General features: G+C 29.5%; 1 long non-coding RNA gene across 1 annotated transcript; it reads right to left on the bottom strand.

Moving 5' to 3' along the window:
• Positions 1–2,727: 2,727 nt before the first annotated feature.
• LOC102666698 (uncharacterized) lies at positions 2,728–7,529 on the bottom strand. The gene is made up of 5 exons (XR_416378.4): positions 5,896–7,529; positions 4,829–4,892; positions 3,898–3,954; positions 3,468–3,806; positions 2,728–3,342 (listed from the first exon to the last, which is right to left on the bottom strand). It is a non-coding gene; the product is annotated as an uncharacterized lncRNA (long non-coding RNA).
• Between the last annotated feature and the right edge of the window lie 3,373 nt (positions 7,530–10,902).

The raw sequence follows: 10,902 nt of genomic DNA, 5'->3' as shown, positions 1-10,902 counted from the left end.
TATTACTGATTCATACAAATAATATATATATATATATATATATATATATATATATATATATATATATATATGAAATTGTGCCACGTACAAAATACCAATGCCAGATACGTAGAAGAGTTTTCAAAAACCTTATATGTATAAAACAAAAAAAAAAAACTTTCTTGCTCACGAAATATATATTGTTCAAGAAAACCAACCTGGATACATAGAACCTTTATCCCAAATAAAATAATAAGTGAGCACACATGACGCTAACAAAAAATGTGTACAAACCCCTAAATCAAATGCAAAGGCCTTTTATTCATTAGAAAAAAAGGAAAAACTTTACAACCATAACACAGAAATTTACTGATTTTACAATTTTATTGATCGAAATAGTTTGTCCGCAAAATAAAATTAGGGTTCATATAACTAAAATGATTCAGATATAGTAACATAACAAAAAACTTTAAATCCCAATAATCTAACTGTAATGGTGGCTCTGATACCACTTGTTGGAATTTTTAATAAACCTTATGAAATATCAAATGAGCACCAAAACACATTACGTCATATTATCAAGAGGTTTTAAGGAATATTTGGATCCATAGAGTTTGATCAACACGCAGCGGAATCTCACACGGTCACGAACAATTGGTTTAATGACCTTCCTCAACCAAATCACTTTTTTCCTTATGGGACCTTCGTTTTCCCTTCAGATGGGGAAATGAGAAACTGTTTCTTGATTTAGTATCTTGGGGACCATAATCATGCCTTAGGTTTTAACCTATTAGGGTTCTCATTATCCCCTAATGGGCCAAACTGGTTTCCACTCATTAAGCTCATATCAATTTTCTGTTGGTAGTCTAATGGGCTCATTGAATTAGATCACTTTATATTGAACTCATCTAAATGTAAATAACTCATAAATGTTATAATATAATATGTAAGCCATATTAATTAATTAACAATTAAAAAATTCTAATACATTATCCTTACATAGCCATAAACGGTACTTGCAAGGTCAGTGTTAACACTTTTTTCTCCTAGCTTAGTATAGACAAATGCCAAAACATGAATTTAAATTTAAGTATAGTTAGTACTTTGTCAATGAATTTTAAATCAGCAGGTTAAATGTTCAAATTAGATGAAGTTGAATGATCAATTTATTTATTTTTAATTTCACTTGTTTCACCTAAATAATAGGACCGGTTATTCATTCTTTGTTAATACTTTGAAATCCAACATTTTGTAATTATGTCATTGTTGTTGTATTATCTCCATCATTGTGCAGTTTAACACTCCCATTATTTAGTTTGCAACATGCTTGGAGTTTGGGAATGGCCTCCGGGAGATATGTTTTTCTTTCTTTTGTTGGTATGAATATATTCATTGGGATGTCAATCATTTAGCCAAAAAAAAGTAACTTCAGATCATTTTTTCTTTTGATAGTGTCTTATTGAATACTAAAATGAATGTAAATGTTAAAATTAGAATAAGAAGTGTCTAATGATATGTGTTATTAATTTTCATTCTTCTAATTCTTTATTTCCTTCCTTTTCCTGCAAAAGTGGATCCAAAAGTTATGTTACTTCATAACTGAATGGTGAATAGGTACATTACACTACAAATGTTTTAAAATCATCAATTTTTTTATTTATAAAAAAATATATTCTAATATTTTTTTTTAAAATCGTCTTAAGATGTCTACATCTTACGACGACTTTTGGAAAAATTATTTTAAAATTCTCAATTTTTAATTTTTTTTAAAAAAAGATATTCTAAGACGACTATCTTAGAAAGATGATTATTTGTCTGCATGCCGTCTTAAAATTATAATTTTTTTAAAACAATTTTTTAAGAATCATCATAACAAGTCTTGACTTTGACTTTTCACGACATTAACTTCAAAGACGATTTAAAATCGTTATTAAATGTGTTAAAAAATCGTCATTGAATATGTTTTTTTCCAGTAGTATTAATCATTTAGAATAACTTCCAATTAACATTTTTATAACAACAATCAAACCAACCTCATTACATAGAGTTAGATACATGAATAAAACAATGTCATCAAGCTGTATCAAAAGTACTTTCTCTAAAATGGTAGCAAGTTATATAAGTTCCTGGCTATAACATTCAATCTGCATTGACATTGACAGAAGGGTAAGTATCAGATTTTTAATGGAAACAATAAATAAAAGTACACAACCAAACCACCTGCTAGTGAGCTCACAAGAGTTCCTGCATAAGTTGGGACAGTTTCTGCCAACTCTATAATTGTTGCGCGCGCAAATATATATATATATATATATGCTCAAATGAATAGAAAAAAGAATTTGAAAAAGAAATAAACTAAAAATTAATATACACTAATCACCAAAATAAAATAGCCAGATTCTCAACCTATAGACATTACTGGAAATAACATACACAAAAGTAATCATTAATGAAATAGTTCACTAGCTTCAATTCACAAGTTTGCACGTAAGAGTAACTAGCGAGAAGCCTGTGCCGATGCACGGGCTCATACTCTAATTTTGGCGATCATTACTAAATTTTTGATTCAGAAAACTAAATTTATCATTCAAACTGGAAAATGGAATTTATAAAGGATGCACATACAGTGGCAAAAATGGGTAACAGATAAAATTAACCCACCAACCATCGAAAAGCAAGGGATAGAAAAAGATAAGCTAATGATAAAATGAAGAAAGGTGCAACCTTTTGTCTTGTTGGGCTGCAAGAACTCAGATACCATAACAAAAACACATACACCGATATTCAAACCTCATGATACATCGGTAAAAATAACGTGATAGTTCCAGTCAGAATGAGCAACAAACATAATGATAATTCTATTGACAACGTAAATGAAAAAACAAAGATAATTACTGAAGAAAAAACAAAGATAATTACTTAAGAAAAAACAAAGATAATAATATATACATTGAACATAATAAATTGATAGTGATTAATTGTGAAGCAGAAAATTAAAGAAATTGTTTAATACCCTAAGGTATTGGATTAACAACATTAATGAAAATATATATAAAATAAAATTAAAACAAAAAAAAAGTCATGAACTTTAGGCATGGTGATTCAAACCGGGAGGTCTTCATCCCACATAACTTGTTTCCTAAATATGACCTCCCAGACATGTTTATCAAACCTAAAGAAGAACATGACTTCATCTCCTGCCATTAAATTATTTTCACACAGGTATTGAAACCATGGATCTGCAACAGATGGCAGACCATTGTGCACGGTGATCTGCCATTGGTTTCGTGGGCCATTTGGACGCTGAACAGGAACAATTTTTTTTTATCCAAACAAAAAATTTAAAGCTGCTGCTGGAAGAACCTACATTGAAACCAAAATAGTGATTATACAACCATTCAAAGTAATCAACAGTGAATGTTATTTGAAGTAAGAGAAGATGGGAACCAAAAAATAAAAACATCATTGAGTGGGTAACAAACTCCTACCAAAGGGTTGGTATGTTCGATCATGTCTTGGGTGACATCAGCGATAAAGATGTGCCTTCTGGTTGTAACAACCGACCTTCGACATGTCTGTCTAAGGATAGGTCCCATGATGTCGACTTCCAAAGAAGTATCTTTAGAGGTTGCAAAAAATCAGATAATGACACTGTCATTAATGTCGTGTGTTCTTCTAAACTCTTTCAGCCCATCAGCAAAAAAGCATCGAGTGCCACATTTGCGCACCCTAATAAAATGCTTGGTTCCATTGTAGTCAAATAAAACATAAGTTGGGTAATATGGCCTCCATTGACTATGGTAACTCAATGGAACTTCAATGATGTTCTACACGGAAACATGAAAACATTAGGCAATCACAAATTTTTTTATTTGGAATAAGAGAAAAGGAAAAGTGGTTGGGTTTGTTAATGTTGACCTTCTGAACACGAAATGCTGCTGTAAATCGTGTTCTTGCCATCATATTTGATGGGCCCTATAGCACAACATTGAATGTAATTAGTTTCAAAACAAAATAGGAAAGCAACATATACGAAAGGACAAAAATCGATTCCAAAATGCAAACAATGTATAATGAAGTAATACATAAATATACATAAAGATTGATGATTGGAATGTTAAAAGAAAGAAAAGAAGTTAAACATAAATAAGAAAGAAAAGAAGAAGGAATAGAATGTTAAAGAACTTACCGCATCAGAGAAGAATGATGATTGGGTACTCATATTGTTAAGGGTTGAGTGATGTTGTTGGAGAAATGAGAAAAGAAATAAGGAGAACAAATGAGGAGAACTATTGGTTATGATTTGATATGCCTGAGTTTTTGTATTTTGTATTGAATGAACTTTAATTTGGGAACCGCTTTTAATTCGGGAGTCTTTTACAATTCTCGTACCCGTTTTTTAATTTTGAAAATCCTAATTAATAATTAGGAGGGTTTAACAATTCCCGTACTGGTTTTCCTTCATAATGGTAAAAACAATTATTAGCATTGATAACGGTGAAAATACTAATAAATATTAATTAATTGGGAGGCTTTAACAATTCCCGTACTGGTTTTCCTTCATAATGGTAAAAACAATTATTAGCTTTGATAACGGTGAAAATACTAAAAAATGTTAATTAATTGTGAGGCTTTAACAATTCTCGTACTGGTTTTCCTTTATAATGGTGAAAATAATTATTAGCTTTGGTAATGGTGAAAATATTAATATATTAATATATTAATTAATTGGGAGGCTTTAACGGTGAAAACAATTATTACCTTTCTGCCATGTGAAATATGATTAGACGTGTACAACACGAATTCCAATAGGATCTATTGTGGGGATATTGAAGATTTTACACGCTACCTTGAAAACTAAGTCAGCATTGATATGAAGCTTTAAATTGGATGTGACTGTCCTACTTCGCAACCTGCAACCACATCAAAGTATGACCTTCCATATTCAAAAATTCAAAATTCAAATTCGTTATTAAAATAATACTTAATGACTGTTTTCGAAAATAAAACACATAAATGTTGTGACGAAATTGAATGATAATACAATAAAATGAAAATGAATTTAATAGTAATTACAAAATAAAGTGATAGCAAAGTCGTCAGGTATAGGAGCAAAATTGAAAATCAAAACGCAAGAAATATGGGTATAAGAAATGACAAAGTAATAATAATAAAAATAACAAAGTTGACCCTCTTAGCAAGTCATTCAGAAGTGAATTATGACAGTCTCCAAATGGGGATTTCTTTGCAAGATATGAGTACAAATTGATGCACACGTGAATTATGATGAAGAACTGACATGAACACTAAGATGGACAGCAAAATTTAAGCAAAAATATAACTGAGACTTCAAATAATAATTTAACCAAATCCATCTACAACACATGATTGACAATAAAAATGTAAGCCTATGTGTGCGGCAAAGCAGAAGACCAAAAAAAGTAAGTACATGATATACATGGTGTACCAAAAGATAAAATAAGAATAAAATATGCTAAGGTCTAAGGTTGTGTGATGTATCCAGTCAAACAGATCTGTACAATCGCCAACATGGAAATGAAAATAAAGTTATGAAGGTTTGCCTCGCAAGTCGCTCAGAACGCAAACATTGCAAACATGGAGATCAAAGGTCTTTAAAAATGTAAGCTCGTGTCTTGCAATACATTAGAAAAACAAGATGGAATACAATTGAAACCGTTTGACTTGAAATACATCAAAACATGAAAAAAGGTAACAATTTGCTAAAACATGAAGAAAACAATAATGTGGACACCATATAACAATAAAATGAACAAAACATGTTGGGAAACTTGCAGAACGGACATCAACAAAGCATGGTGAAGACCTTCTTTCTAGGACATCTGTGAAGAACAAACATGAACATTTAAGCAATTAAAAGAGAATTAAAAAACAAACCTGTAGTTAGGTTTGTGGGACAGTGTTAACGACCTTTATTGTGCTTCACTTATTGTTTTTGCCTTCTTTGTTGTTCTCGACCATCATGCAACCAAATAAAAACGTGTATGTAATGAGTTGCTAAGAAGGTTGTTCATGATGCAAATGCACATACAGCGGCAACAATGGGTGACAGAGAAAATTAACCCACCAAAAAACGAATTCCAGGCTTAATAAAAGCGTGAGAGCAAATCGAAACAGGAGACAATTCAAAACCCCACAATCCAAAAGGCACAACGGAATGGAAAATGGAAAACTGGAAAGGCGTGTAGCAATGGAAAGCGTGAAACATTGAAAAGAGTGAAAAATTAGAAAACGTGCATTGGTAACTGAAGGGGTACGCAGAAAATGACGAAAACAATTAATGGCAAGTGAAAAGACATTTCTTCATGGCTTGCAGAAAGACAAATACCATAACAAAAAATGGTTTCTTTGACACAGATCTGAACAAAGAAAACATGGTTGGCTAGTAAAGGAAAAAAAAATGAACAACCCTAAAAATCCATTTGTTGTTCAGATAACTGATAAAACCACAAAAAAGTAGTAAATGATGCAGATGCAAAATGAACAACAAACAACGTTTGTGAACAAAAAGCTCGAACCACGATAGAATTGTGAGGGCCTTGTTTGTATCATGATAGATGAAGATGATAGATGATGATATATAAATATATAAACATATAAATATATAAACATATATAACCAAATGAAACACATGAAACCAATGGACATCAGGGAAATCAAAAAGAAGTTATGTACATTTTTTTTAATCGCAACTCATTCAGAAAAAAAACATTGCAAACCACGCAAGATCAAAACACAACAAAAGCCCACAAAAATTGATCATGACAACAATCCAAAGAGAAAGATAGAAAAGCTGGGTAAACGAAAACATACCGTTCACTGTCGTTCTTCAGTAATCATCTTTGTCGGCTTCTTTGTCATTCTCGACCAACATGAACAAAGGTTGAAGCTTTCTTGTTGCGATGAAACAAAAAACCACAGAAAGGTAGTAAATGATGCACATGCAACATCAAAACCGAACAAAAAAAGGTCGAACCTTTTGTACTAATCATAAAAAATGAACAAAGGTTGAAGCTTTCTTGTTGCGATGAAACAAAAAACCACAAAAAGGTAGTAAATGATGCACATGCAACATCAAAACCGAACAAAAAAAGGTCGAACCTTTTGTACTAATCATAAAAAATGAACAAAGGTTGAAGCTTTCTTGTTGCGATGAATCAAAAAACCACAAAAGGTAGTAAATAACGCATATGCAACATCAAAACCCAACAAAGCCCGAGCAAAATGGTACATAACAACAAACCACCCAAGAAAATCGAAAATTTTCGTATACAACACAACAAACTCATGATAATGTGGTGAAAAAAAATCGAACCTTTTGGCTTGAAATACCATCATACATGCCGAACCAAGCCGAAAACGAAAATCAAACAACGTTTATGAACAAAAAGGTAGAAGCTTTTGCTTTCTTTTTGTGCTGCTATATAACAACCAACCACCCAAGAAAAATCCATTAGTTTCGTATACAAAACAACAAACTCATGATAAAATACAAAAAGGTCGAACCTTTTGGCTTGAAAAATCGAAAAGCTCCGTACACAAAACCAGAAACTCATGATAAAATACAAAAAGGTCGGACCTTTTGGTTTGAAATACCATCGTACAGGCCGAGCCAAGCCGTAAACAAAAAACAAAAATGAGGAAGAAAGACAATGAAAAATGAAAACCATGGAGAGGAAATCCAAACGGGAGAGAATTCAGAGGTCACAATGGAAATAGAAATCGGAAAAATGCAAAGGCATGAACACTGCAAAGCCAAGGCCAACTCGAAAAGACAAAACAATAAGTGTAGTGTTGGTGGAAACGAAAAAATGAGGGAGGCCAGTGCACCGTACACACAAAACGACAGAAACAATAAATGCAGTGTGATAAGACCTTTTTGGGCGGGAATGAGGAAGGCTCACAGCGCGACACGTAAGCCCTGACAATGCCACGTAGGCATTGTCTGGGCCTTGTTTGTATCATGATAGATGATAGATGACATGGACAAACTAAGTAGTCAGAACTATTATGCGAACTTAAATGTCATAGGAAAGAGATAAAGGACACGCCTCTTGAATAATGACACCGCAACACCATTTGAAGTAGTAATACTCTAATCCTCAACAACCTGTTTGAAGCGCAAGCCAATTATATTTATTGCTGATATATGATTCAATAACATTGTAGCCCCACAATACGAAATGATAGCTTAATCCGGACGACAAAAGCTTGTAATTTAAACTTTATAGAACCAAAAATATATGAAACTTTGCTCAAGATTAATCATAAATATAAAAAAATGTTCAAAATTCTTATTTCCATCATTCGTCGATGCATTTTAATGGATATACCAATTCACACTAAGTGGTGTATTGGACACGAATTTTAAAAGATTTTTTTACGAAAAAAATTTATAAATAAATCTTATGTATTAAATTAAAACTTTTAAGATTTTTTTAAGGAAGATAACAAAATCTGATGATATTTAATTAAGATTTTTTATAATTTATAAAAAAATCTGATGATATTTAATTAAGATATTAAAAAATATATAAATTTCAATAAATTATTTTTTTTGGACTCTAATGGATTTTATCAAACTTTTACGTATCTAATATTTATTAAACAATCTCATCTAAATCCTTGAGATTTTACTAGATTTTTTTTTATTGGTTACCAAATCTTTTTTTTTCTTTCATCACTCATACTCTTTTCTCGTATTCTTTAAGATGTGTCTATCAATATATTTCTCATATTCTTTTGAAATAAAAAAAATTTCAAATATATTTCTTTCCTTATACTTTTTTCTTTGTTTTTAAAATTAAATTAATGTTTGTCTTATGTGTTAAGACTAACATATTTTTTTTATACTTTCTCGATGTTATGTTTTCATGACTTTCACCTTTAATTTCATCATCCACATAACTCAATAATCTTTTCACCAATTTTTCACCCTCACTATATTAATGCGTGTAAATTATTTATATATTTTATTTATGCCTAACATATATTTTTTGTTCTCATAAATATAAAAATATTTGAAATTCGTTCCTACAAAATTTTCAATACATTTCCCGTTCTTACAAAATTGAAATATATTATTTATTTTTTTGCTAGATATAAGTTTGGATAAATTCGAATCTATGATGACTTTTTACATGGATTATATATATTATACATATAACTGATGTAAATGTAACATTTTTTTAAATCAATTATGCATATAACATATATAAAATGTAATGATTTTTATATTGTTTATGTATATAACAGACGTAAGAAATCATATACGTACATTTGACTATTTAAACCTTAATACGAGCAAAAAATATACTGCATTTAAATCTTGTGAATGCAAAAAATATACTGAAAATTTTAAAGAAATAAATTTCAAATATTTTTATTGGAGAAAAAAAAATATTTTAATCTTTATTTATTTTTCTTCTATTATTATTTACATTTTACTTTTTCCGATATTTATTTTTTTTTCCACCTCAACAAAAAAGAGTAGGGGCACGTGTGATGGGACTACTGAGTAGTAGGTTCAACTGTTGCAGGCTACTAGCTTTTACTTTTAGCCTTACAGATTTAATAACCATATTAATAATTTTTTTGTGAAGTGTTTTTGTTTTTTCCCTCTCTTTTCAAAGTTCCTTACTTGTCATCTTCCGAAGAGTTCTTCATCGCTTGAAAGCTTACCAGGCATGCAAGTTTCTCTATTCTTCTTCTTTTTTGACACTTTTTTGTCACTTTCTGAGTAACATCTCTTCCAGTCCCCACAAAGGCTTGCCCGGTATGAAATTTTTCGTTTTTCATGACTTCAACATTTTTGTTCTTGTTCTTATTTTTGTTATACTACTTAGCTTCTTCGTGTTATTGTTACTATTGTGCAGTTTTTTTCCCCAATTATTTAGACCCTTAGTTTCTACATTTTGTACTCTTCTTTAGGAATAATATCTCTTAGCTTCTAACACGAATTACAAGTAGTAATACTTGTTACTATTTTTAATTTTTTATGACTTTAAATCGTAAATAATTTTTTTTATTTTATGATTTTAAATTTTTAAAATTTTTTTTTTAATTCTTTAAGTTTTTGCTTTTTTGAAAAATATAAAAGTTTATATTTTTCTAATTTTTTAAAATTGTAAAAAAATTATTTAAATGTCAAAATTATTTAAAATTGTAAAAAAATATTATTAAAAGTTTACTTATTAATATTTTTACTGAATATGGTGTATATTTTGTATGTTATTAATTTATTTTAATTTTTTATTATTTAAAATATATTATATATTTTTAATATTATTTTATTTAAATGTTTTTATTTATTTAAAATTTAGATAATCTATTAATAAAAATATATAATAAAATTAAAAGGAGATACTAAATTTTATTATTTATTTTTATTAATAGATTATTTAAATTTTAAATAAATAAAAAGTATTTAAATAAAATAATATAAAATATATATAATATATTTTAAATAATAAAACATTAAAATAAATTAATAACATATAAAATATAATCATAAAAGATATACATTAAATTAAATAAAAATTATTAATAAATAAAATTAAAATTATTTATTTAACATTTAAATATTTTTTATAATTTTTTAAAATTAAAAATTGAAAATTGTGTTAGAACTTTTAACTTAAAAGTAGTTATAATTTTTTTTGAAGTCATCCCCAATTAGAAAATGGCACGCAAAAATGCCCTTGGTAAAAAAAAGCCCCCCTCTTGCTTTCCACGTTGTAAACTCTTATTGTTTCATTAGTGGTGGTACCATTGATGGATATGGCTGATACATACTCCTAATTTTTGTGTAAATTGGGTGTTTAGGAATGGATGCTTCATGAAGAATGGTCCCCTGTCCCATCATCCATTATTTGCAGTGATGAC

This window comes from Glycine max, chromosome 10, assembly GCF_000004515.6.
Source record: "Glycine max cultivar Williams 82 chromosome 10, Glycine_max_v4.0, whole genome shotgun sequence".
NCBI classification, from domain to species: Eukaryota; Viridiplantae; Streptophyta; class Magnoliopsida; order Fabales; family Fabaceae; genus Glycine; species Glycine max.
Note: the sequence above shows the minus strand (reverse complement) of the source record. Positions and strands in the feature narration are given on the sequence as shown.